The sequence below is a fragment of the Jaculus jaculus genome, chromosome 5, assembly GCF_020740685.1.
Source record: "Jaculus jaculus isolate mJacJac1 chromosome 5, mJacJac1.mat.Y.cur, whole genome shotgun sequence".
NCBI lineage: Eukaryota > Metazoa > Chordata > Mammalia > Rodentia > Dipodidae > Jaculus > Jaculus jaculus.
The window spans coordinates 28,211,752-28,223,594 of NC_059106.1; the positions used below are offsets into that span (position 1 = coordinate 28,211,752).

Genomic DNA, 11,843 nt, shown 5'->3' on the forward strand with positions numbered 1-11,843 from the left:
CACTCTGAGACTACATAGTAAATTTTAAGTCAGTTTGGATTAGAGTGTGACACTATAGTATCTCAACACCCACACCCCCCAAAAATAAACAGGTTAGGGATTTGAGATTCATTCCCATTAGTAGAGTGTTTGCCTAGCACGTACAAAACATTGGGGTTAATCTCTAGCACAACATAAAACAGACAAGGTGGCACATGCTTGTCATTCAAGAACACTGGACATGGCAGCAGTATAATCAGAAATCAAAGTTATCTACAGCTACATCGTAAGATTAAGGTCAGCCTGGGTTGTATTAGACCTCATCTCAAATATTAAAAAAAAATAAATTAAAAGTAAAAACACATAACAAATAATAAGATGATACCAGAATTTGTCAATGAAACTGACCTGAAAAAAAAAATCTCTCTTCTAGTAAACAGAAGAGGTGTTTGTGTGTGTGTGTGTGTGTGTGTGTGTGTGTGTGTGTGTGTGTGTCCCTGTAGTCCCACCTACTCAGGAGGTTCAGGTGAGAAAATTATTTGAGTCTGGATGTCTGAAACCAACCTCGGCAAGAAAGGGAGATCCTGCTTGAAAATGAAGAGTTTGGGGTGATAACTCTGTTGACAAAATGCTTACTTTGCAAGCTGAAGGACCTAAGTTCAGATCCTGAGATCTCATGTAAATTCTGGTCAGTTGTGATAATCCCAGGACTCAGAAGACAGAGATGAGGTGTCTCAGGAATGCTGATGTGGCAGGCTAGTCAATTCAGTGAGTTCCAGGTTCAATGCGAGATCTTGTTTCAATAAATAAAGCATAGAGCAATTGAGAAAGACACCTCATATTGACCTTTGGCCTGACATATACATAGACATGCACAAGACCCACCAACATGTACATGAACACACATACACACACACACATACATGGAATTCAAGGGTGAAGAAAGAAAAAAGTGGAATAACCTTGGTAAAGATTACACCTGGTTAAGTTTTAGAATGCAGGCCCATACAGCAATCTTGTAAACCAAGTAATTTAAGGCAAAAGATGGTCTTGAAATAAAACAGTTGAGCAACTGGGTGTCCATGTGAAAAAGAATTCTTCTGCACTATTCCCTCATACTATATTTATGGCTTAAATCAAGGGAATAGGTAGGGTATGATTTAGTGGTAAAAAAAAAAAAAAAACTTGCCTAGCAAACTTAAGGACTATTTTCATCCATAGAATTATGAAAAAAAATGAAATAAAAAGATGAACATCAATCAAAAGTTTATCTGTGAACACTAAACCTGTAGGAGTCTCAGAAGAAGCAAACATAATTTGGTGAACTTGGAAACCAATTTTTAGATGATTTCATCTAGTGGACAAGTTATGAAACAAGAAACTACAGCTAAGCATGTTGGCACAGGTCTGCACCTCTGTCGCTCAAGTGCTAAAGAGAAGAAGATCAAAGACTAGACTTTGCTTCATTATAAGTTTGTGGACAGGCTGGGCTCCATCTCAATATCAAAACAAAAGTGAAGCAGCCAGGCATAGAAGCTCAGGCCTATGATACCAATATTGGTAAGACCTAGATAAGAAGATATAAGATAGAGAAGCCATTTTATGTTATAAAATGATACTGTCTTAAAAATAAGGAGCTGGATAACCAACAACTCAGAGATTGGGCATGGGCATGGGACCTGCTCACCAGCAGATAACTCATATTTGGCTCCAGGAATCAATCAGAATTCCCTAAACAGGAAACCAATAGGCTCTAGAGAGAGAAACTCCACTGCTCCTTAAGAGGAATGGACACACACATCGATAAGTCTCTCTAATAATGACGCTTAGCCCCTTTAATTCATATTGATTTCACTTTTGGCTGAAGAATTTGTTCTATCTTACAGATGGTGGAGAATAGTGAGGCAAAACAGGATACAGCAATACATCAAGAAGAGAGAGCAGACTGCCTACCATAATATGGGTCACCTCCACCTCATCTGCTCAGGCAAGGCCCAGAAATCTTTACAGGGCAAGCAGTGACACAGATATTGCTCTCATGGCTAGCTTAAAGACCAGATCCTGGGACATGGCAACAGGCACTATGATCAATTAAACTTCATCAAAACAAAGATCAAGAGTCTACAGAGAAAACAATACTAAATCAAATCCCTTTCTTGCCTGCCATGGCTCAGGGAACATTGCTGAAGAGGGGGATGAATGATTGTAAGAGCCTCAGAGTGGGTGGGATAGACTGAGGCACTGTTCCCTTTCCCCCATACCCTAGCTGCCCAAAGAGATTGACTGAGGCCTCTTGTCCCCACAATCAATACTAATAACCCCCACTGAAGAAGACCCTCAGAAGAATTGGGATGGGGTGATGTGGTCTAAGAGTATAACTTTTTAAAACAAAATAATCAATAAATGATTTTAACAAAGCAAAAATAAAAGGGGGGGCTGGGAGATGGTTTAGCATATACAAAAACCACTTGTCATGTAAACAGTAGGTTCTAAGTTTGATCCCCATTAGCCATGTAAATAGATAAGCATGGCTGCACACACCTGTAACTCCAGTCATAGGGAAAAGAAGAATCTCTGAGACTTGCTGGTCAATGATTCTGACCAACAATAGCAGCTCCAGGTTCCTAGAGAGATTCTATCTCAAGAAAGCACATGCATATGCAACAAAGGAGGGCACCTGTTGTAATCCTCTGTCCTTAAGGGTGTGTACACAGGGCACGAGCATCTGCTTACACACACACACACACACACACACACACACACACACACACACACATACATACCACCGCCACCACCACCACCACCATAACCTCCACAAAGACAACACACACACTAAATAAATAGAGAAATATTGAAAATAATAGAGGAAACTAATCAAAGTAAAAATTATAAAATGAACTAAATGGAGAAATTTTAATTCCTACTCCCCTTTATGAGACAGGATGGGTATGCTAGAGAGGCCTTGATCTCTCTATATACAGGGAAATATTCTTGAATTTCTAATCTCTTTGCTTCCCATCACAAGTTTGGGATTAATAGTATGAACCATCACATCGAGTTCAGCCACCAGGCTTAAATAACGTAGTAAATACTCCAGTATATTATGTCGGCATTGTACCAGGCACAAGCCCAAGAAGAGAACTTTTTAATCTAAGACCATTGCCGGTGATAATTAACATGAGAAAATGAGGATTGTGTTGTTTTTTTTTTTTTCTTTTTTCCTATCTAAACTAACATTTTCTCTTATCCAAACTTACAACACTTGGTCTGTGAGGGCAAACAATATCACTTTCATTAAAAGGAACATTAAAACCTCCCTCAGCAAGGTTTTACCTCCCCAAAGGCTCTAATAACTGGAGATTGAATATGAGGCTTAATCATAACTACATGTGCTTATGAGGAGCACTTTACATTAAAACTGTGACAAGAATTATATATAGGAATAAATATTTAGAAAATAAATGAACTAAATAAAAAAGTCATTTAAGGGGCTGGAGAAATTGCTCAGCAGTTAAAGGTGCTTGTTTGCAAAGCCTGATGGTCCAGGTTTGATTCCCTAATAATTATGTAAAGTCAGACAGGAAACACTGACACACCCTTCTCCCTCCCTACCCCCCCCCATAAATAAAAAAAAAGGTTTCAAAAGTGGCATTTAAAGCTAACTAATCAGTGCTTCCAGATATATGTTTTTACTTAGTCACATCTTTTATTCAGATTTCAAGGAGAGCCATTTTTGTAAGTCATCATTGCCTTATATTTATGTTTTATTAACATGAAGAAAAATTGCCAGTAAGATACAAATAAAACAGTGGAAGTTTCAGCAGTCACAAGCAACTTGAGGAGAGTAAGAGGAAGGCAAATATATCTCCTAGTCTCCAAAGAAATAAAAAATAAAGACACTTGATTCATTCCTTAATCCTTCACTATTTATTCATTCATTAAACAAATATTAAGAGCTCACTTAATAAATTGACAAATCATCTCCTAGATGCTGAGGACAAATAAATGTCAGACAATATTCTAGTTGCCGGGCATGTTGAAGAGAGAACACCGAAAATCATCAGAGGGCTGGAGAAAGCAATGTGTGAATTAAGTATTGCTGAGCATGCATAAGGACCTGAGTTCAGATCACCAGAACCCATGTGGATGCCAGGCACAGTGTGCATTTTTAGTTCCAGCAGTGAGAAGACAAAGACAGGAGATGTCTGGAGCTTCCTGAACAGCTAGTCAAGTGGAATTGGTGAACTCAAGGTTCAGTGTCAGAGCCTGTCTCAAAACAAATAAGTTGAAATCAATGGAGGGAGGACACCAAATGCCACATGTATGCACACACATAGGCACAGGTGCACATACATGTCCACATAATAACAAACATGCATGCATACATATATACCACATACACACATTAAAAAATGATTAAAAGAGGACAAAGGACAGTGGAAACCTCTTGTTAGCACTAAAATTGTTGCCTTTTGTATCATTGTACTCTTGGCTTTGTGTTTCAAGTGGGTCTTCTTTCCATTTACTAAACTTTAGGATAGATAACATGACAAGATGAATATGTGCTTCACACATCATATCCTTCTGACCTACATGCTTACATGTATGCTACGAGGCCTAATACTGACTGTCAATCTGACAAGGACATAGAACCACTTATGCGACGTGCTCCTGTGATGTCTGAGGGAGTTTTTACATGAGGTGAAATGAGTGGAGAAGACATAGTAGATGTGGTGGCACTTTTCCACAGGCTGGGGTTCCGTACTGAATGAACAGGAGAAAACTAGCTGAGCACCAGTATTCATGTCTCATTTCTTTCTTACTATGGATACAGAAATGTGGCCCATTTCATCTTGCTCCTACCTCAATGGCTCCCCTGCCACCGTGGACTGTAACCCCACTAACCATGGACAACAGTAAACCCTTCTTCTCTAAAGTTGCACGTGCTGGGTATTCTGTCACAACCGTGAGAAAAATAATCAATGCACATACCTGTGCCATCACTGCATTGCTTTGGCACGTGACTTTCTGTGGTCTAGAGGCCCTTACATATTCTCCTGCAAACACGAGTGCAATCTTGTTTTAACCTCTAGTCCTTACTGTTCTCATTTGATAAATAAATAGTATTTACTTGATTGATAGTTACCTAAATTGTAAAGTTATTAAAATGTCTCATGCTATTGAAAGATCATTATTTGGCACAGTGGCACACCTGATTAATCAGAAATTCTAAAGGATACAATTTTGAATTTAAATATCCCTGTGTGATTCTGACAACTACCCACATATATATAAGTAAGAACTAAAATTCTGAGTCTATAATTCAAAGATTCTATAAAACATTTGCTATCAACTAATTTCTAAGGGGAAATGAGCTTAAATCTCAAGGCAGAAGAAAGCACAATCACATCTAAATGTGATGGTCACAGAAACTCAAAGGAAAACTGTCACTCTAAAGATGCAATCAGAGGGCTGGACTGACTGCATTCATATTGTTTCAGGCAAGGTGAGGCACCATCACTACATCCCACAGCCCACATCCACTCCCTTATCCTGAGATCCAATACCTTTTTCACTTCTGTCCCATAGTCAGTCATGGCCAGTGTTGTAATATGAAAGTGAGGCATCCTACATAGCCTGTTGTATTCTGAATACTTGGTACTCACTCAGCTGGTAGAAATTTAGGAGGTGTAGCCTTGCTGGAAGATGTGTGCTGTAGGGGCACAGTGGGGTGGTATAGCCCTGTTTCATTTGCCAACAGGAAATAGCATAATCCTTCTGCTTCCTGCCAGCTGCTGTGGCAAGATGTGTTGCCTAGCCTCTGCTGCACTAAGCTTTCCCTGCCATGACAAATCCTCCCCTCAAGACTGTGTGTCAGAATAAACCCTTTCCTTTCAGCAGCTGCTAAATGTTTGCTTTCCATTGCTCATCCTCACACTCAGTATGCCCTTGCTTGCTGTCTAAAGTTCTGCTGACCAGAATGAGCTTTCTGAGAATTCTATAAGTGAGTCTCAATATCTTTTAGGTACTTTTCTTAACATTGTAACAAAATGTCTGACAGGAATAAGTTCAGCGAAAAGATGTATGTGAAGCATGGATTAAGAGGGACTTGAGACCATCGTATGTTAGTTATCATGACAATCGCTGCTAAAATATATACCTAAATATATGGTGACAATGAAAGTTGTTTTTCTCTTCAAAATAAATTTCAAAATGAGCATTCTGATAGCTAGGTGGCTCTGTCCCAATTACTGGTTAATGGAATTGATCTCCTCAAATGGCTGCACATTTGCCTTCAGCACAAGTTTTCCAAGGATAGAGAAGGCAGAGAATATCTTAGTTCATATGCACAGTGTCCTTTGGTTAAGTCTCAGAAGTGCCACAATCAATTCTGTTCTTATTCTGTTGCACAGAGCCATTACACAACTAATGGAAGGGATGCTGGAGGTTTGATTCATAGACTGCTGACATTTGATATGTATTTTTTTTAATTATTTATTTATTTATTTGAGAGTGACAGACACAGAGAGAAAGACAGATAGAGGGAGAGAGAGAGAATGGGCGCGCCAGGGCTTCCAGCCTCTGCAAACGAACTCCAGACGCGTGTGCCCCCTTGTGCATCTGGCTAACGTGGGACCTGGAGAACTGAGCCTCGAACCGGGGTCCTTAGGCTTCACAGGCAAGCGCTTAACTGCTAAGCCATCTCTCCAGCCCTGATATGTATTTTTAACTATAGATATTTTTACTTTTTCATTTTCTTTTATTGGATAATACGTTCCTTGGTATCATATGTCTCTTTTCCTCATGGTATCCCTATAGCTAGCACTCTACTCTGGGACACAAAGTATTGTCTAAGTTTTTCATCAGTTTTCTTTGGTTCTTTGTATCATAATAATAATGATGATGAAAACCACAGCAGTTTCATCAATTACATTGTTTCTAACCATACATGTTTGTAGGAAACTTCTAAAGATAAAACTGTGAGCACAGCTACATGGTACATGATCTCATGGGCCATGTGATGGATAAATGAGATAAGAAGCACCCATTAGTGGGCCAGTAAGTACAATGTGGCAATTAAAGAGGTGCTAGAAGTTCTGTTGCATGAGATGACATTCTGCTGCCTAGATACTACTACAAAGAATAATATCCCTCACACTAGCTGACAGACAGGATGTTGGAAGTTCTCACTACAAAGACATGATAACTAGCTAAAATCATAGGGATGTGGTTTATTCTTATTTGATGAATGAATGATGTATACATTAATGGAAACACAGCTTTTCATCCTGTAAAGATATACAATTATGTGTCAACATTATCATAACAACAGAAAAAAACACACTAACTTTGTGAGATCCTCATATTTACTGTATGTATCATCATTCAAGTTTGTAAGGTAAGTGGCTTAAATAGACAAAGTATTTGAGACCATGTATATATTTATATACATACATACATACATACATACATACATACATACATACATACGTGTGTAGATATATATATCCTCCTCAAGGTGGGGTTTCACTTTAGTCCAAGCTGACCTGGAATTCACTATGTAATCATGTAATCTCAAAATAGCCTCAAACTCATGACAATCCTCCTACCTCTGCCTCCCGAGTGCTGGGACTAAAGGTGTGTGCCACCATGCCCGGCTCTTGAAGCTAAATTTTCATTTTCATTCCCCTTTTTGTTATGTTAAAGAAGTGAAGTTGTATATCCTGAAATATTGGAAAGAATTAAAGTTGTCACTCACCTCTAAATTTTGCTGAATCTTAAAATTTCAGACACTGCTTCCTCCTGGATTTAGGGTTGGAATTAATTTCTTGGAATAGAAAGACATAGAAATAGAAAACTATATTTGCCACCAGACCCAACATACAATTAAGGAGAAGCCAGGAAAACACAGTATGATAATACTGATAATTGAGGTTTCAGGGGGATAAAATCAAAATGCCAACTTTGGCCTGTCATGACTTTGTCAGAGAGCATTAATTAGCAATACTTAGAAAATGTCTATTTTGTTTCAGATTTAAAACCAAAATGGTTAATGAAAACTCCACATGTCAGCATTGTGGCTCCAAAGTGAATGTGAACAGCTGAGGCTGCCCTGGGGGATCAGCTCTGTGCTAAATCAAAGAAGACTGGTCCATTCAGATGTGTGTCCTGCTACTTGGTGAGACTATTGATTACAGCACATAGAAGAAAACCTTATGAATATCTTTATTTCTTTCATTGTTTCTTCTCACTGCAAGTGTCCTGAGGGCCCCCTAACCAACACATCTTCATTCATCTTGCTTATGTAAATACCATATGAATTCTACTGCTACATGGAAAAAAAATAAGTTTCATCTAAACAGAAATTGGCTCATTCACAACAGAACATTTGGAAAACTAGCAATAGCCAATAAACCTAGAATTGTTTTTCCCAAAGCTATGCTTCTCTATGTTAATCAAACTCTTCCAATGGGTTCAGCTTAGGCAATGAATGCTGACTAAATAATTGATGATATATTTAAAATGAAATATTAAAAACATAGTGTAAGTTGGAAAATTCAGTAAGCTTATATCTGCTCCTGGGTATTTCATGAATAATTGTAATAATCACTTATTAAGAACTTAGTTTTTGATTTTAAAATGTAATAAAATTGTTAAGATAATGGCCAATCAGAGCAACTGCCAAGACATAATTATAACTAATCTATATTCCTGCATATGTATGCTCATGTATGCAGGTGTGGGCACATGTATTTATGTAGGTATATGTGGAGTCCAGATATTGATTTTTAGTATCCTTAATTACACCTTAATATTTGAGATAAGATCTCTCACTGAACCCAGATAATTTGGCTAGACTAAGTACACAGCAAGCTCCAGGGGGCCACCTGTCTCTGTTTCCCCAGTGGTGTGATTATAAGTTCACACCACCATGTCCCAGCTACACATGTGTGCTGGAGATTCAAACTCAGGTCCTCATGCTTGTGTGGCAAGTACTTTACCAACTGAGCCATCTCCCCAGCCCATATTTCTGAACATTTTGATAGGTATCAATATAAGTCTTAAAAGGTGAACTGGGAATTAGAAAGCAGAAACAGTTGAGGATATTATGCAGTAGCACAAAGACATTTTGATATTTTTTTGAGTGAGGAGGAGCTTTTTTTTTTTTTTTTTTAATTTAGGATCTATCCGTGAAGAGGATCCTGAAGATAAAACTCAAAAGAAAGATGAAATTCAGTGTTGGATATCAATGCCACAGAATTGAAGAAAAATGCAAAAATAGATTAGAGATCTATAATAATTAAAATGATTCCTGTAATTATGTAGGCAAACAATATTTCCAATGTTTTACTGTGGGAAATTTAACTTCTGTTTTTCTATATTTATTTGATTTGAACCTGTAATCTACTATAAGATTAAAAAGAATAATTTTTACAGGTTGTATTTTCTTTTATTTAAGTTATCTTCACTCCCTCCCTTTTTATTTTTCTCCTTTCTTGCCGTTTTCCTTGCTTGCTTGATTGCTAATTTGTTCTTTTTCTTTCTTGGCATAATCCAAATATCTTTATAGATTCACAAAATAAGGAAAGGTGCATATTATATTTACCAAAGTACTTCAGAAAGAATTAAGTAGGAACACCAGAAAAGCTTTAGAGATAAGTGAATAATGAAAACAACTAGTAGAAGAAGCCAATAATTCTAAGAAATTTTCATAACATTTCTTATTGAGAAATAATCTTGTTAAATAAAGATGAACAAGGTATTATAAGAATATCTGACCCCATTCTCTTACAGAGGAGAGTGAAAGGACTAGGGGCAGATTTTATAAAAAGTCCATGCAAGCTTTTTTAATTAAAAAAGAAATTACCTTCAACAATATTTCTGGTTATTAAAATTATTTTCAATATAGTATTGGAATTTGAGGGTTTACAACAGAAATGATTATTAGAGATACTACTAATGATAGCAACAGAGATAAAGAAACAGATCACATCTACATGGTGGTTGTTACCAGTATCTTTTACTGTGGCTTTAAATTTAGGCTCAGTGATGATATTGAAAAGTCATATGCAATTTGTTAATGCCAAATGATGTACAAATGCATCTTCTGAATGACACTGAAACAAGTAACTCTGTCATCATAATGATAATAATATGATGATAATGAACTATATCAATTAATTCACAATTGTCCAATATTTTTCTCTGATTCCTATTATGTGCTAAACCTTCCACTGAATATTGTTTCAGTGAAAAGGAATGCCTATTCTCATGAAGATGGAAATGGCAGCAAAAGGTGTCAGCTGCAGCAGAGATAAACACACTCACAAGCAATGAGCAAAGGCAGGCAAGAATTTCCTTGCTATTTCTGGGCTTCCTATAGCCTTCATCTATCTGGGCTGGCACTTGCTATGACTCCCCATTATGGGGAAGAGTTCTTCTCTTCTCAGTTAATCCTTTCTGGAAATGCCCTCGCAAACCTATCTTTTAGTGTGTTAGTTAATTACTGATGTCATAAAGTTGACATTCATCATTACATCAGGCATGGGCAATGGTTGGCCCGCACAGACAGGCATGGAACCATGAGAAGTCAGTATAATATATACATATTTTAAAGGTAAACATAGAGTTCACTGTGGTTTGGAAACCAGAGTCTGTGAGAGAACAGAGTCAAGCTTGATCCCTAGGACTAGGGGGAATGTGTCTTAGTGGTATAATACTCATGAGTAAAGCTTGGATTCAATTCACAAAAGAGAGGGGGAGAGAGAGAGAAAGAGAAAGAGAGGGAAGAAGGAAGAGGAGAACAGGAGAAGGTGAGGGGGATCTTTTGTCTTGACATGAAATCAAATTGCCATTAAATAACTTGTAAAACTATATAAGAAGAGAATTGGAAGGGATCAAAACAGAACAGCATTTTCAGCTATGCTGAGGCATTATATTAATAAGGAATGTGGATATTTAGGCATGAGGACCAAAAAAATTGTGAAACAGGATACAAATCTGGATGAATTCATGTAAAGATTGCCTTGAAAGTTATAACATCAACAAGAAATGAATGCAGATAGAAGAGTATAAATGTATCAGGAGATAATCATGAGTTCCCATATGAAGAAGAAACTGCTATGAGGTAGACAGACAACTATGAGGGATGTGTATCAGAAGATAGCATAAAGGCATCCTGAAATCACATGAAGAACATGTTTCAACAGTGATAAGGATGAGAGAAAGTGGACCATGTAGTGGATGGAGGTAGGTACTGTACCTAACAGTATAGAAGGATGGTCATCTTGACAGGATTTGTTTGGGTAAAGTTCTGGAAGTGAACGTGTGGAGTTAGTTAACAGAAGAAGCTCATGCACATGAGAATGAGCTTTGATGGTACCAACATGGCTGTATACATACTCTGTATATAACTAATAATACAAAAGAGAGAGAGAGAGAAGAAGAAGGGCATGTCCTTGAAATAATTCTTCTGACAGGGAGGAAGAGAAATTAACTGGTAGTTGAATATAATGAGGTAAACACATAATATTTTTAAGGCAGAGGCAATAAAAACAAGTCTGTGCCTATCAACATTACTATTATTTTGCTCTATACAAATAAATTGACCCTAATTTATTTGTTTAACAATCCTCACGATTGGAGTTGCAGTTGTCTGACCCTTCGTTCCAATTTAGCATTTACAACAAATCACTTGCATTTCATCAGGCCTCTTGAATTTCAGTTTTCCAAGATATATGCGACTGAAATATTAATTAATAATTAAAGCTTTTCATAGTAAAAGTAGGAGGTTTTATGATAAATAGGCATTAAATATGAATGTGAGACTGCCACATGGATATGAGAATGAAGTCTTTGCTTCT

At 37.4% G+C, this 11,843-nt stretch overlaps 1 long non-coding RNA gene across 2 annotated transcripts in view; it reads left to right on the plus strand.

Annotated features, from left to right (window-relative positions):
• The window catches only part of LOC123460896, a 42,181-nt gene extending 33,541 nt beyond the window's left edge, over positions 1-8,640 (plus strand). Inside the window, exon 3 of one of the 2 annotated variants that reach the window (XR_006637271.1) lies at positions 8,013-8,640. This is a non-coding gene — a long non-coding RNA (uncharacterized LOC123460896). Of the gene's footprint in view, positions 1-1,865; positions 1,967-8,012 lie in introns of those variants that run through there. The other variant, XR_006637272.1, reaches the window with a different exon arrangement.
• Positions 8,641-11,843: the final 3,203 nt, after the last annotated feature.